Genomic DNA, 18,077 nt, shown 5'->3' on the forward strand with positions numbered 1-18,077 from the left:
CAATATTACTGAAAAAAAAATTTTTTTCAGAAAACAAGAATAGTGCAAATGTCAAATTAACAAAAACTAAGAGTAAGATAAGAAAATGAAATAGAACATTTTATAAAAGTAAAATAGGAGTAGAGCTAAAAGTAGAATAAAAAAAATAGACATAAAATATGAATACAAAGAATTATAATTTCACTCTTAATTCATCCAGTTAGCTGAAAAATAGCTTTTATGATAAAAAAGGACATGTTTAGTCATATTTAGTCATTAGACTTTACAAATAATCAGTGGTCTATCAACGATATATATACTGTATACATATATGTGTATACACAAGGGTATACTACTGCCATACATGGAGGTTTCAGAAATGGATGATATGGATGATCTTGCTGCACTAGTTTGTGCACATGTTGTATTTACATGAGTTTAGATGACACTGACCATTTGTTTAATTTCACTCTTTATGCAACATTTAAACTAAAAAAGAAAAAAAAAAAAGTGAACTAAAAAATTATCTATGGGAATTCATGAGAAAAATGAGGAAGTTGTTTGAAGTTTGCCCTTGTTTAGTGGTTATGTTCTGCAGGGCAGCGATGATCAGTCTGCCGAACCGGATTAGTCTGAAATGTCAGGAGAGAAAAATTGTAACAGAGGTGAAATGAAAGAGGGGAAGTATCAGACATCAGCTGTGAGAAGAGACCAGCCTGCAGTCTGCTGTGTCCTTAAATACTCACAAAGGCTGCATCCAAACACCTCTGACAGAGATGATCATTTCTGTCTCTTACATACAAAACAGAAACCAGAGTAAACACTGCACAGAACTGCACAAACCACTTTACTGTCATTGATTCAAGCAGATGGTGAGTTTTTTATTCTACATTTTAAATCATTTACTATAATCTAGAGTAGATTTGAGACAGAGAGCTGGTTGTTAAATGCTGTAGTCAGAGGAGCATTTAGACTCATGGCCCAGTAACCAGGTTACATCAGAGCATGTAAGCATGAGGGCATGTTGATGTAGACAACATGCACCTTGACCTTTGGATAATTAAATGTTTAATGGTTCTGACAAGGGACAGGAATACAGTCGTATAATTATACAATTATACTAATAAGAGACCTGAGAATTTTTCCATAAATATACGACTTCCTCAGAAAAAAAGAAAATATGTTTTCTGGATATTGTTGCACAGGGCAAGAGGAAAACAGATAACAGTAGTAGTTTCAACATTTAGCCGGGTTTAAAGAGAAATAAGGTTTCTGCAGTAGGAATAAAGATGGCTTCAGTTTATTTTTTAGTAATATTACCACAAATCTTTTGATAAGGCCAAAACCATTAACGTGTTAGAAAGTCTGTTATCACTGCACCACAAAGTCAATTTATTCATGTGACAGCCTTGTATCAAAAAGACCACAATAAACCACCTATTAGATTTTTATCACGTGAAGTTGGACTAAAACCAGGAAAGAACAAGCACATCTTTCTGTCTCTCTCTCACCTGCAGCCACTCCTCTGTTATTGGGGACAGTTTAAAATAAGGGAACTATTTTTGGGGGGGTGAACTAAAAAAAAATAGCCCTGGGCTCCTCTACTTTCTCCTCTCTTCTCCTTTCCTACAGCCCAGCGTTTCAGTTGGAACAATGCTGTGCAAAATAAAATAGTATTCAGCGAAGCAGGACAACACGGGACATTGTATAAGTGGAGCAAATTAAATTACAATACAACAACTGAAAGAACTAGAAATGCCAGTGTTTGTCTTAATTATTTTGTAGATGTAAACTGGCCTAGCCTTGGTTTGCCTGTAAATCTTTTCTTAATTTTGTAAATATGTTGTGGCGTACTGTTACATAAATAGGATAGGACAGGATAGGATAGGAAATCACAGGTCATCTATGTCACTAGTGGCTTTTCCATCGGACATCTGTGCAAAATTTGACCTATAATTACTAAATGTTGAAAAAACAGAAGTGCATAATGTCAGTTTTTCCATTAAATCACAATGGAACAGTTTTTCCATTAAATCACAGATTTGTTTATTTATTATCGTGAGATGACACGAGAAGTCATTCCATAAACATGGCGACGAACACAAATATCGTGTTGATTTACAGATATATTTATTATTATTATATATTACCCCTCTATTCTGTGCTAAATTTAAAAAAGATTTGGTTTCCTGATGTGTCCTCACATACTGCGCCATGTTTCTTTTAAAACTCTTCTTCGCTTGTTGGAACATTCGTCAACATCCCCTTGTTTTTGTTCATGTGACTCTGGTTGTGGAAAAAGGTCTTTCCATTGCAGTTTTGCCCGAAAAGTGTTTTGATGAAAAGTTTTGCCGAAACTGTCGTTTTTCCGTTAAGCAAATTTTAATGCACACATTACATTAGCACAGTTTGAGGGTCAATGAAAAAGCAATTACTAAAGGGGAACAGTACAAGAAGTTAAAGAACAATCTACAGATTTTGCAGTGATCACTTGAGCCTGGTTTTGTATGTGGCGTCTGCAGCATAGACTGGAGGTTGCAGTATAAACTACTGTTCCAGGTTCCTCCTTTGTGAATGTGTTAAAGATTGTGAAGGAGAGAGTCGTGGAAGAAGTTGTGGTGTAAAATGTCACTTATTCTTCAGTTTTCTCTGTTTTGATTTAATAACCCTCAACTTTAATCTGAGCTTTTATGAACATCTATGATTACAAAATTAAAATATAGGAAAATACCTGATGTTCAGTGAAAAAATGCAAAATACAGAGGATAATGTCATAATAAATGGTGATAAATCTCTTAAAAAAGGTTAAATATAGAGAAACATTTATTTGGGAACGGACATAAAAGTACCACTGGCTCTTTATGGGTTAAAAGCAGAACACTGCAGGGCCCACTATAAAAAGTATACATTAATGAACAAGGCGACTTCACTGTGAAGTCCTCTGCTCTGTAATGAGGTGGTGTAACCCTGTCCTACTGCAGTGCAGACTTTCTGTTTACTGTTATCACCACTTTTACGAATGAAATCCTGTAAAAAGAAATGACTGGGGGGGGGTTGATATTTTTAATAGACATGGGGCAATAAATGACCCTGGTTCTCTGAGCATATGTATCTGTCCTCTCACAGTATTTAATGTAAAACCATAAACAAATGCTGTGGTGACTAGAATGAAAGTAAAAAACTATTTGTTGTTGACATTAAATCCAGATGTGAGTTAAAACCTACAGTAGCATTTCTGGGGGCTTTACATAGTAGCCAAAGATTTCATACTGTAATGTATGAAGGAGTTGGTGTTCGGTGAAGTCATCAGTGAATATGGTTAGTTTTTGGGTGGAAGTGTCAATCAGTTACATGAGACTGAACAAATATACTAAGGTTAACTGAACAGTTGAATTTTATTGATGAGCTAATTTTACCTTTTAACCTTTCTTGAAGTGATTTATCATCATTTACCATACTATTATACTCTGTATTTTGTGTAATTTCAGTGAAAATCAGATATTTTCCTATATTTAATTCACTGATCATGTAGATGTTCATAAAAGCTCAGATTATAGTTGAGGGTTATTATATCAAAAACAGAGAAAACGGAAGACAAAGTGACTTTTTCATCAAAATATATCACTAACTGAACATAAAACAAGTGTCTTCATCCACTGTCATTTATCAAACGCCATGGGTTTTACTGGTGAATCAACGTTGTAGAAGATGACGGTGTTTCCATGTTCACTGGAGCCTCTGAACATCCAAATGGGTCATATCTGATGACCATGAAAAGATGACAAACTGTATTTTACACCAATAATTTACGTGGATTGATAGGATTAGTGCAGTGGTTCCCAACCTTTTTTGGCTCCTGACCCCATTTTAACGTCACAAATTTCTGGCGACCCCAGACATTCAAAACGGAGACTTTTTTTTTTTTGCTAATATTAATTTGTTTTTGGTCATGTAACAGTTTGCTATACTATGTTGCAAATAAACATTAATTTTAGATGACATTTAGTCTATATAGAGTATATTATTATGGACGGAGGCAGAAAAGCCAGGTGTAGATTACTGCACAAAGTGAGAATTTTATTTTCCTTGGTCAGGATATGTACTGTCAGTCCAGCTTGGATTTACAAGGCTGACAATTAATACTGAACAAACAATAACTCAAACTATGAATTATGAAAGAGCTGCAGCATCTGAAACCGACCACAATGAACATTTGAAAGATAAACAGTACCACAGTGCTTCAGTTTCAGCTTCACAGTTCGTCATGTCTTTTATGGATTGGGATTGTCTCTGTCAACTCACCACATATTTTTTATTAGTAATTTTTTTTTTTCTTTGTCAGTTACTAGAAATTTCAGGTGACCCCATTTGAATTCCAGGTGACCCCACATGGGGTCTCGACCCCAAGGTTGAAAAACATTGGATAAGTGGATCAACAGGTGTTAAACAATTCATATCAGTAGATGCTTTTCTGGTGGCTATTTGGGTCTTCATGGGTTTAACCCTTTCATGCATGAATTTTGAGAACCTTAATCAAGATTATTTTTATGAGTGTTTCTATTCCTCTTTAGGCATGACAGAAAAAACATGATTGAATTTTTTTTTTTTTTTAATGAACCAATTTTTCATGGAGTTGCAAAAATGTCCACTCAGCTGGACACCATGCATTTAATTTATGAAGCAAAGAAACATGTATTTACTGATATACTGTGTGAAAACTATGAAATAAAAACATTTTTAATGCTGCTAATCTTATTTTTTCTCATATATTAACTTGCTCTAATACTAGTTATTACTCATTTCATGGACAAAATATGCAAAAACCCCCAAAACTTTTTGCTTAAAAAATAAACTGTTGATTACAGTCTAATAACAATTAGCACTTGATTTACACTAAAACATGTTAGTGCAGATCAGGTTTATCAAGAGCAGCAAAGATACAGTAATTGTATGAACTGCAGTGTTTGGGAGGATGCATAAGTGTCTACTATGTTGGCTGATATGGAAGTAAAACAACAAAATACATGAATAAACAATAGAACAGCTGTAGAATAACTGTCCACTGTAATGACCACTGTGCATGAAAGGGTTAAGATACCTAACAGTTTGGACTGAATTGTCAAATTGGCACATTTTCTAAACCCCTTCAAGGTAAACTGCACTGTTAATATATATTTCTGTGTTGCTGAGCTAAACTCCTCAGCTGAAACTATTCATCATTATATTGTACCAACACCCACAGATTGCTAAAAGAGATTATTTTGACGGAGGAAACAAACAAAATACATAATGGGGGAATAGAAAACCTGCAGTTGTTTCTGTGAATAGGAAAGAAAGTCAACAGCACAAGACCAGAGCAAAGGGAGAAGTGCAACGATGTGAAAGGAACACGACAGAAGTGAACAGAGAAGAAGATCCGATCAGTGGGAACGAGAAGAGAGGGGAGCTCAGACGAGGGAGAAGATTGATGCAGTGCAGGTGCAGCAGCCCAGTTAACAATAGAGCTGATACATGGGCTGGAAGAAATGAAACATGCCACCAGCTTTTTATAACTCAAATTCAATAGATGTATTTACTCTTATTAAAGGGAACAGCACATTGAAAGACAGGATGACAGAGATGTGTATGATGTACAAGATATAAAGTAATGACATAACAGATTATAGGAGGAAGAGGCTGGAAATAGAGTTAATGTATAGTTTCTGAGCCTTAAAAAGAGGGAAGAAAAACAGCAAGGAGGAAAGTAGGGTAGCTTTATGTAAAGAAAAGAGAGAAAAAAAAAAACACTGGAAAAAGTTAACAATAAGGTGAGGAAAGATAGGACGAGACATAATAACAGGGTGTGAAAATATATGAAGGATGGAAGGAATGAATAAATGTGCAGGAAAATATGATCAGATGTACAATGATGAAGGAAATAAAAAAGTGAAGCATGAGCCAGGAGGAGGAAATGTCTGTATTGACTGAGGTGTTTTTAAATGAGTTCATGAACTAAGAGTTTGCTGTTGCAGAATATTCTACAAGCATCCATCTCTACTCCTTCGTTTCACTGATCATTCATTTCCTTCCTCTTTATCGAATCCTTCCATTTTATCTGCACTATTTTCACCTCTCTTCATCCTCTCTCCTCTTTGTTTCTTCATGCCGCCTTATTTTCATCAACCTTTCCTCTTATTTTCTTGAATATTGTTTTCATGCACCTATGTTTTCTTATGTCCTCATCCCCTTCCTTCCTTCCTTCTCTCCTCTAGCTTCCATTTCTCACTTCTCCTTTCCACTCCTACCTTTTCCTCTGCTCTTATCTCACCAAACATTCACTCATTCCCCTCCACTGCTCTCCTCTTTTCCCATACCATTTTTATATTTACTATCCAACCTTATCGCTTTATTTCAACCTATTCCACGCTTCCTTTTTATTTTCTTTCCCTCTCTCTGTCTCCCCTTAAGATCCGAAGCTTTGTTCATTACCTGCACTACAAACAAGGTTGACATTTACACAAGTGCTAATCACACTGGACATGTCTCTGTGATGTTTCCGGTCAAACACACACACACACACACACACACACACACACACACACACACACACATAGAGGCTGGGGTTAATTTCTGGCATCTTGTGCTCTTTGTGCGGAGGGAGTGAAGACTAAGTGCATGTGGAAGGTTCCTTATCACTTGTGTGCATGAAAAACCTGTGGCATTCTCTGCAGTAACTGCTATCCAAGCTAAACAATCACACACACATCATGTCATTTGATGTGTGTTTTCAAACTATAAATATATAAAATGCTAGCTGCAATACTGGCTGCAAACATCGAAATCAGGATCAAGCAAAAGATGATATCCCTGTTTGTGCGGCTGTAATATAGAACTATTCTGCCCATAATTAACCCATAAAGACCCAGTACTACTTTTGTGGCAGTTCCCAAAGGAAATTTTCTCTATTTCTACCTTTCTTAACTGATTTATCACCAATTCTTTCCATAATATTATCCTCTGTATTTTGCTTTTGTTTTTTAATGTAAATCATGTATTATATGATATATTTAGATTCTTCTATATTTAATTCACAGATCATGTACAGGGTGGGGAAGTAAAATTTCCAATGAACATTTAGTTGTTTTTTCTCAGCAGGCACTACGTCAGTTGTTTTGAAACCAAACATATATTGATGTCATAATCATACCTAACACTATTATCCATACCTTTTCAGAAACTTTTGCCCATATGAGTAATCAGGAAAGCAAACGTCAAAGAGTGTGTGATTTGCTGAATACACTCGTCACACCAAAGGAGATTTCAAAAATAGTTGGAGTGTCCATAAAGACTGTTTATAATGGAAAGAAGAGAATGACTATGAGCAAAACTATTACGAGAAAGTCTGGAAGATACTATTAAAGAAGAATGGGAAAAGTTGTCACCCGAATATTTGAGGAACACTTGCGCAAGTTTCAGGAAGCGTGTGAAGGCAGTTATTAAGAAAGAAGGAGGACACATAGAATAAAAACATTTTCTATTATGTCAATTTTCTTGTGGCAAATAAATTCTCATGACTTTCAATAAACTAATTGGTCATACACTGTCTTTCAATCCCTGCCTCAAATGTTGTAAATTTTGCTTCCCCACCCTGTAGATGAGCATAAAACCTCAGAGTAAATTCAAAGTTAATTATATCAAAAAAGAGAAAAATGAAGAAAAAGTGACTTTTTCAGCAAAGATATTGCTAACTGAATCTAAAACAAGTATGTCCATCCACAAACCTACCTTGAAGTGATGTATCACCATTTATCATATTATTCACTGTATTTTGGGTTTGTTCAGTGAAAATCAGGTATTTTCCTATATTTAATTCACTGATCATGTAGATATTCATAAAAGCTCAGATTATAGTTGAGGGTTATTATATCAAAAACAGAGAAAACCGAAGAAAAAGTGACTTTTTCATCAAAATATATCATTAACTGAACATAAACCCAGTGTCTCCATCCACTGTCATTGATCCAACTCCATGGGTTTTACTGGTGAATCAATGTTGTAGAAGATGACAGTATTTCCACGGTAACTACGGAGCATCTGAACATCCAAATGAGTCATATCTGATGACCATGTAAAGATGACAAACTGTATTTTACATTAATTATTTACTTGTATTAATAGGATTAGTGGATCAATAGGTATTAAATAGTTCATATCTGTAGACGGTTTGTGTCACCAGTGGCTGTTTGGGTCTCTATGGGTTAAAATATGAAAGAATAGAAGGATGTTGAATTGTGTAATTAGATTACATGAAATGGATTATCTCTGACTGTATTCAGAGTAACAAGTAATTTTATTTATCATCGTATCTTTAACAGTACTGCAGCTATTTCATCAGAATGCAGTGACACGACGTGAATGTAACACTAAACATAATACACATAAATCTTTAATACTGCCAACCTCTTACAAGTCATAATTTTTAAAGTTTGTTAAAAAACCCAGTATAACCAATATAAAAAATAATGTTTTAGGCCATTATTTTAAGAGGATGATTATATATTACTATGGATAAAAATGACTTCCACCTGAGTCTCATCATATTTTCATTGCTAGTGGTGAAAACTACAACTCCCATAATCCCATATGACCACATGAAATCATCAAACTACATCTTTTTAATTATCTAATTATTATTTTAGAACATTACTTCTTACTTCCAGGTCACTGATATAGAGTCAGGTACAATGTGTCTTTCATTTCTCAGCCCTTTATATGTGGAAGGCAAATAAAGTCATGATTTAAGTTAATACACAAGTGAGAAGAAAGTGAAGGGAAGCTCTGACACACAGTCAGTATGTCCACATAACCAGAAGAACATCAGCTAAATGCTCAACAAAACCAGTTGTCAGAGAACAGAACACAACCAAACAGGCACTTACATGAGCAAATACCAAAAACAGCAGCCTGCATATGCCATGAATAACTTCATAAAACAACAAACCACTGTGACAAACTCCACAGAGGTAGGTTAACACTACACAGATCCAACACTATAAGTCTTATTTCTCTACTGCTAAAATTAACTGAAGGAAAAACAAAGAAGAGCAAACAGAAATTGTTGCATTATGAAGTGATGATTATGAAATGTGTCCTACCTTTACTGTTTTCCAGTCATAATTTAATATAAATTGCAGCTTCTGGACTCAGCTAATCCACTGTTTTGTGTTACATTAAAATGATTCCCACTAGAAACAAATGTCCCAGGGTTTAACAGGTTTAAAACCACGATCTACTGCAGGTAAAACACGGACTACAGAACACTGACTGCACTAATAAATGTATTTGATTTGAATGGATGAACTGAGCCCCATCTGAAGCCTGATTTGTGCCCCATTTAAGGAAGAAATTACAGAAAAGTGCAAACAGGCTCCACTTTAAATAACTGCACCATTTACAGCACCATGACATCAGAGTTAAAAAACAGATTTGGATTGAGAAGCTGCCAGTGACAGAAACGCCTTGTGTTTACTTAGAACCAACACACTTTGCTTACACTCTTGAAATATATTTTACTTTAGATATTGAAGATTTAGCATGGATTGTTTAAGTATTAAGTAGTTATTGTTTTAACATAGGATTCTTTTGTTTAATCTGTTTTTTTCTTCAGTAATGTTAATAGTGAGTTCTTTGTGACCAGGATTTATGTAGTACTCTGTTGTAGTTTAGTATGTTATCTGTAGGTTAAGCTTGTTAAGATAGGAAACATCTCTCTGTGTGATAGGTTGTAGTAACATTATATGCCTTTACATAGGATTGCAGCGATTCAGTTTATTACAAGATTAAGATGTAAAAACAGTAAAACAGCTAAAATGTTTGCAATAAATATTAATTCATATTAATTCACATAAGTCTTAAAACAATAGGAATATAGTTAAAATCTTCATGTTACAATAATATCTTTGCCATTTCAGATAAGGTAATCTGATCCACTTAGCATGCCTGAAACGATCTGGGGTTGATTAGTTGTGTCTTTATTCACCTCTAGAGGGATTGCGCTCTTTCTCCTCATTGCATTAAAGTGCACACTGAGGAAAACAACGGTAAATCACTCGTGTGATTCTATCTCCCCTGTTTTCAGGTAATTGCGGTCAACTGTGATTATATTGTGAAATGTACTTTGTTGAAGCATAAAACCATTTGTTTGTTATAGTTTTTGCAATGCTAAGATAAGTTTTATTGTTGTTAACTGTAACTGAACGTTATCATACAATGTGTCGTGAGTGCACGCCGCCATCTTATGTCCGTACACATTTGTGGCGCTAATATATAAGGCTAAAGCTACACAAGTTTTGATGTTGTATTACGTAACCATAATTTTATTTGTTATATGTCACTATTGTGATTGCATTAAAGTGCACACTGAGGAAAACAACGGTAAATCACTCGTGTGATTCTATCTCCCCTGTTTTCAGGGGTACAACATCTGCACAAGAGTTAAGTAAGTTCTGTTCTTCTTCTAGATACACATCTGAACACACACATTCACACACATAGTGTTGTCAAATATAGGTGACTATGGTAAACTTATTGTTGGCGTAAGTTTACTTAGAGTTAAGGCCCCCCATCTGTTTGATCTTTTTACATAACGCTAAGTTTAAAGACCAACCCATGTGTACGGGCGAGCCTGCCCATAGAGTCAGTAAATGTACACTTCATCTAATGTTCGGGGCTCATTGTTTTTGAGTCCTCAGCGCTGAGTGTCCACCTTATTTGTGATCTGAATAAATTTTGTCAACTTTGAGACCGATTTGAATCCAGACTCATCCCTGGAGCTTCCAAAAATAGAACATGTTAACACTCTTAAGCAGGTTCTATTTAGACCAGTGTTTCTTAACAGGGGTGGTGCCACCCCTCACCAAGGGGTGTTGGGACATTGTTGGAGTAGGAGAAAGCTGAGAAGGGGGTGCTGAGACCGAAATGGGGGCGTTCGTCTGTATAAGTATCAATATCAAGCTGCATTTTATGTCAATGGCAAATTTCCGTGACGCCCCCCCGTCTTCAATGGTCAAGTCCAACACCCCCCGGTTGCGAGGGGGGCACTGCCTAGTTACAAGATACTTGCATAGGTCGTGTACCCGTCATGACCAGTGGGGGTGTCTGATCAAGCTTATATATGTTGCCAATATATAGAAGCTCGATCAGACCCCCCTCCCAACAATTAGTTGCAGAGTGCTATAACAACCACCCCCTGACAACTTATTCATTACCTACACCCCCTGCGTGCATTTCTTTTTTTGTTAAGAGGGTCATGATAACGTAAAGGGCCGTTTTGCTCAAAAGTGCTTCAGAAACACTGATTTAGACCTTTAATTCTGTATGTGAAATTGAAAAACCTGAAGTATTCAGCTTTAAACTGTTATGACGACTATTCTATTATTAACTGTTTTTTGGAAATGCATTATGTAACTTCATAACTTTATATTATTCTTTTTATTTCCAACTCAGATCATCTTTCTAAGTTATAGGTCGAGGACTTGACCTTGACATAGAGTCTACTGAAGGACCAGCTTCCAGCACAACACAAAACTCACCATGATATGAGTTCATGACTTTTGGACAGATATGTGAATAGTTTTCTAAAGCATCTAAATTATATTATGATGTTGTTTTATTTGCTCCAACACAAGTGCTGACATAACACTTGTCACTGTCTTTTCCTGTCATTGTCCTCATCAGTTATCAGCTGATACAACCCAGGCTTGACACTGCACAACGCCCGCCAACCCACTGAATGCGTGTGGATTTCAGCTATGCTGTGTAATACAGTCATTCCCACAGGCCACGTTGGGGGGGTTGAATTACATCATCAATTATGAAACTGAAATAATAAACTAATTGTGATCTAACACTATAACACTAAGACTCCCATGCCCACTACCTGCACACAGTGTAGCACAGTAGTCATGCACATTTAAAAGGACAGTAAAGTGAGTTCAACTACATTTTAGCACATCCTAGTCAACATTATTCATATAAAACCAAAAAATTGTGGCTAGTGAAAATGGTGATCGGCAATTTTGATCCAACTATTTATTTATAGTGACTCCAAGTCTACAAAAACTTAGAAAGAGAACTTGAGCCATAATGAGTAAACATTTTGGATAATAACCACAGTGCATCACAGTGCCTTTAGCTGACTAGCTGAATCATTATTCTTCAGCAAAAAATCTCTATGATCTTTAGTCTTTCCAGATATTGATCATGCCAGGCACTTATGCTTTAGTAACTGCTCTTTGCCAGTTTAAAAAAGGGACCACATCTCTCACTGCGATGTACATTAATTGATTATAGACCAGCATAGTACTCTGACTGGGCAAATCTTACTGAACAGCAATGCATACGGCAATTGTAGCGAGAGATCATTTTTATTTGGCAGTTTGACAGGTGAGATGGTGAAAGGCTCTCAGAGCAATAATTTCTTGAAGTGTATCGTGAAAATGATTAAAAATGGAAATATGTGCATTTGCAATAAGAGTGTGGCACTGCATCATAAGTGAGACAGAAGACAGAAGTTTAGACACAAGGTAGCAGGATGTAGTGTTTACAAGACTGCAGTCAAAATAATGCTATAACTAATATCAATCTATTTATTTTTGCACAGGTATAAATGGAATTTTTATCCTGTTATCATTGGCTGGATTTCCATTACCCTCAGAAATGCGCAAAATGTAAATTGTGCAATAGAAAACTGGTAATAAAAACACAGAAACGTCTAAAAAACAAGACTGATCTCATTAAATCGCGTTGTATGTCATGCCAGTTCTTATGGCATTTGGCGTGCTGTACGTATACATTTTCATCCTTTCGCGTGTTATTCAACGCCATTTGACTGAGTGTCAGTTTACACCAAGATCTCTGGTTTACACATTCGTAACCCCTAACCCTAACCCTCAGTGCCTGGTATTTGACGGGGCGTGAACATACACTGGGAAAGCTTGTATTGTATACAGATGACACGCCAATTAAAAGTGGTGTGTGTATTTACGCAATTTCCTGATATCACGTTGCAAAAACCTCTCAAAGATTGCAAAAAAGTTTTTACGCTCTCATGAGGCAGTTTTTGAGGGGTTTCGATATAGAAGTATTGCGCAAAACTGTAATGGAAACACATTTTACGCATTTTCAATAGTTACAGGCATGACAAATCTGGTGCCATGAGAGGTTCAATAACACAACAGGTCATTAAATGTTACCAGGGTCATTCGGAAAATCTGATTCCAGAAGTCGTTGGTGAGTCCTGTAAAATTCTCTCCCAGAAATCCATTATGTGTGGACGCTGCCATAAATAAGGACTTTGCCTTAGGATGATCAAGTGCGCCTGCAGAGTGAAATTTTGAGGTACGTACCCCCCCACACACACAAGTACTTTGTCAAAATTGTTGAGATATAGCTTTTACTTTGCGGAAAACTGTAATGAAAACCCAGCTAATGATTGATCAGTATAACTTATGGTAAACAAGAAAAATGCAAAGATGAGACTTGAAATACTATTTATGTGTTTAAATAAAACCCAATCCCAGGACACACTGGCATGACTTTAATCATTCAGAGACTGTGGTGTAATACAGTGTTATGTAAGGAAGTGAGGTTAGAGTTAACTTCTGCTAGGCGAACTGTTCATGCTGCCATCACTAAACATCCAAAATAATCAATTTAATGGTGATAAATGTAGTTTGACTATTATTCCTCCTAGGGGTATGTTTGTATCATTTCTAAATATAGGCTGCACTCAGAGGAGGAGGCCATGTGAGTTAAGCAGCAGACTCGACTTGGGGTGACTGAACTAGCTTACAGGCTGTGTTCACATCATAGCAGGTCAATTATTTTCATGTGTGTGATTGGATTTGATATAATTGTCTAAATACATGAAGAGCTACTCCAAGTTCTTACAATTTATTTCTTGATGTTGTTGTGTTTCTCAAGAGAGGCCCTAATTTCACAGGGTACACTGACTTTATTCTATCCAATGTGACACAAAGAAAATAATTTGATAAACAGCAGAAGACGCTCTGGGACACAAGCCCCAGAATTCCAAGTGTCCCAGAGCAGGAAAGTCATTTAAGATTAGTTTTGCTTGAGGAGAGGGTAAAACAAAGGTATTTTAAACTAGTTTTTCTAATTGAACACTTGAAAATATCATATATGCCATTTTTGCTTCAGGAGAACAGGGGAGATTAAAATATACCAGACAGCAGTCTACTGAAGACGTGAAGAGTAGATGTTTTTTTTATTCAGATTGTGCCTTATTCACACTCATACCAACCACAGACGATTCAGCTCTTGGCCAATGAGCAGCAACTGAAAACAAGTGGTGCCAGGCACAACAAACCCCGCCCCTCACACGTATTGTAGCGTATTTTGGCATCAATCCAGCTGATGCTATCATGTCTATGCGTTTGCTGATGTCAGCATATCAATTACCTCTATATATGTGGCAAGTTTGCAGTAAATTGAAACAAAGTCGATGTTTTTATAGACATTTGAAATTTTGGCCATTATAAGTAAATGGGAGAACGAAAAAGAAAAAAAAAAAAAATTAAAAATCTGAACGTTGATGTACTTTTCCCAAAATGTAACCACATCTATTCTGAGTCACTGGCAATCTATAAACCCAATTTGGTATGAATTCAACCTATAGTTTTTCTGCTACAGACATCTGAAATTTTGCCCTTTATAAATAAATGGGGAAAAAAGATTTTAAAAAACTAATACAAAAATTTTAACTTTTACCTACTTTTCCCCAAAATGTAATGACATCTATTCTGGGTCACTGGCAATCTACAAACCCAATTTGGTATGAATTCAACCAATAGATTTGGTGCTAGAAAACAAACAAACAAACGGAACCAAAAACAGTACCCCTTGCCTCCCCTTCAGGGGGCGGGGTAATAAATAGGACAGTTTCTTCTGAGGAAAATGTAACAGACAGAAAAGAGCTTCATAGTCTGTTGTTTAGCAGGACCTTTCCATTTGGCCAGAGGTTAACTGAACAGAGTTCCATGCAGAATTTTTAGTCTGGATTAAATAAAAGTTCCTTGTGTATAAATATAACACTTGCAACACAAGAAACAATGTGTTGATCGACCAGTGATGACCAGCTGAATGAGTATCCGACTGTGTTTTAGGACTTGTTTTAATATGTAAAAGTATGTATCTGAGCCTGCCAGTTTTTTATAGATAACTAAAGCAGAAAACAGAGAAAAACACTGTGTGTGGTTGAAAATCAGTGATGATGCATTTGAAAACATTCAATTTCTTTGTCTAAAATATGGTTTGCAAAGTCTCATAGCAACAGCCAGTCCGTGACCGGCACTTTCTGAAGCTGCTGATGAGCTCTGTTACATAATAAGAGGTATTGCATACATGGGTCCTTACCTCTCAAGTATGTGCTTTTGTGTTTCTCTAAATGCATTTATTCACAAGCAATGGGCTGAGAAGCCTCTATGTTTGGTACATATGGTTCCCATTACAGATGCAACACGAGTCCATTTGTGGATTAAAGGACAATGAAATGTGACAATATTAACACATCTTCACTAATGACATCGTGTTCATGATTCTTAGCTGAAAAGGTCAACAGCTTCAATGCTTCCAAAGCCTAATTTAGTCCATTCAGTTATCATGTTCTGCTTTTGTTCACCATATTAATGAATAGGACAGAGAGGATGTACAAGGGGCTTCAGAAAGTTTGTGAAAAACATGAAATCATGGAAAAAACAGTTAAATTACGATGTTTATTTTTCAACATATGCTCTATCTATGTCAATACACTTCTGCAAATGTTGATACCAGCCTTTAAGTCCATATGTGTAAAACTAAGGGCCATACGATCATGCTATATACTTTTTCCATGAACTTTTTGAAGTCCCATCATGTTCTAAATAATAATAACAATAAAAGTGGCCTCTGTGTGTGTGCGTACATGTATGTGTGTCTGGGGATTCACACAAAGTCCAGAAAAAGCTGACTGCTGCAGTTTGGCATATTTATGTTTTTTTGGTCAAGGAACAGACTAGCAAAAACGGCAAGTTGATAGGACCAGTGTTTTGGGAGATATTAGTAATTTTGGAATACAGTGGCCTTACAATCATGTTGCTATGGCCAGAACACTTTGGTGGTGACTGCTGCACAAATGTGGTACAGCATGCTTGAATACACAACAGCATAAAAACTACCACAGCTAGAACCCATGGATCCCCCTTGGGTCTAGTATTCATTAACACTTAAACACTTAAAGTTTAGTGGGTGATATTAAACAGTAAAGATAAACTAATTTGACTCAGACACTGATTTTAACAATGAATACATAACACATGGATTCTCAAATCAATGTAAATGTACGATGACACAACTTAGCGCCAAATTTGGAGCTAGCGCTTAGAATTAGCTCATCTCTGATCCCTTGGGCTTTGAGTGATCAGAACTCCCAGTACCTCCCCTTTTGTCCAAATATGGTCACCACTGGCTCCAAATTGGGAAATTAATCAATAAAAACAAATGCATGGATCCCTAAATCTATCTAAATGTACCGTCACCAAGGTTATGAATCAGTTAACTGAAGCTTTAATGCTAATTTTGCACTGGATCTCCATTTCTGGGTCATGCACATTGACCTGTTACCTTTTATGAAAGTTAGGTAAGCTCTGCAGGTGCTGTGTACACTGCATCATAAGACCTTTGGATTTTATAAGAAGGAAAGTTGCACAAAACCTGGATATTTGTAAGCTGTGTAGAAAAGCGATTAAGTGCTGTGGTAACACAACAAACGCTCACTGATGGGAAGCCGGAGTGAGACTTCTGACAACAAGGACTCTGTGGATGCTACAGCAGCGCAAGCACAAACACACACAAGGCAAACACACAGATATTAGATTTTTTCCAGGCAGTATTTAGCAAACAGATAATCATGACATTTATAGCCTGTTTTATGAGTAAAGACTAAAGACTTTCCAGTGTAGTTGAAAGTGAAGGTTTCATAACATCATAAATACTTTAGCAATAAACCAAGTGGACAGCAGTTTTCAGACAAATGCCTGCTGAACATATACTTCAAAGAAATTAACTAACTTAAACACCCTGTAATCCTCCCATATGGCGTCCGCTAATAACACAAATTGCTCCCTCTTTCGAAAGTAATACACACACAATTATTCTTATTTGCAAATGATTTTCCATTAATGAAAACATTATGAATACTATGTTTCATTTCTAAATCTTTGGACCATTAAATAGAAACTAATTAAAGTTCATTATCAAAGCTACCTCTAAACACACCCTCCTGCCTGTGTAAGCCCTCTCACTCTGCACTCCAGTTCATTCTCATTTTCCACTCTCTTCCTCCCTCTCTTTTCTCTCTTTTCTCTGTCCTCTCCTTGGGGTCTGCTGAAACTGCAGCTGATTTTTCTCAGAACCACTGCCATCTTCAACTTTTCATTTCATGCTCAATAAACAATTTATTCTCCTTATATCCAGTGCTGTGGATCTTTATAACGAATATCCATATGTAATCCAGACTATACATAGACATCCATTAGATCAGTCATTCACACAATTATGGAGTTGTCAAATATGAGCAGAGTCTGCATCCAGGCCTTGACCTTGTTGGTTCTCGCGAGGAGTCACCAGGCTCAGCACAACAGGGAGCTGGGGAGCAGCCGTTCTTACATCTCCCTGCTCAGAGCCTTAGGCTGCTGGAGTGGAGGAGTGCTTTTGATATGCTATGTGAACCAGCGCAGCAGCTTTGGCAGCGTGTGACAGTGTAGCTTTCAGGTGAGTGGTGTGGATGTAAGCATGCAGCCAGGGAGTCAGCAGAGCACTGACAGCCTAATTACACTGCCATGATTAAAAGCGTGCATTGGATATGTTTTGCAGTGAAGGGAGCAGGCAGTGTAAGTGTAGTTTCATACTTGCTCTGGCTGCCTGAGCTAGCACACAGGCTTTGCTTCATTTGTCACAGAATTTGCTTTATCTTTTCAGAAGGGATGTGTTGTTGTGAGATTAATGAGAGGCCATGTATCACGATTTTGCGCCTTGTATAATGCATCTTGAAGAAAGTTTTG

General features: G+C 36.6%; 1 long non-coding RNA gene across 1 annotated transcript; it reads left to right on the forward strand.

The window, feature by feature from the left end:
• Positions 1-2,124: 2,124 nt before the first annotated feature.
• Positions 2,125-17,025, forward strand: LOC115434478 (uncharacterized). Its single transcript, XR_003937542.1, has 3 exons — positions 2,125-2,295; positions 2,455-2,462; positions 17,015-17,025. It is a non-coding gene; the product is annotated as an uncharacterized LOC115434478 (long non-coding RNA).
• The last annotated feature ends 1,052 nt before the right edge of the window (positions 17,026-18,077 follow it).

This window comes from Sphaeramia orbicularis, chromosome 15 (assembly GCF_902148855.1).
Source record: "Sphaeramia orbicularis chromosome 15, fSphaOr1.1, whole genome shotgun sequence".
In the NCBI taxonomy this organism is placed as follows: domain Eukaryota; kingdom Metazoa; phylum Chordata; class Actinopteri; order Kurtiformes; family Apogonidae; genus Sphaeramia; species Sphaeramia orbicularis.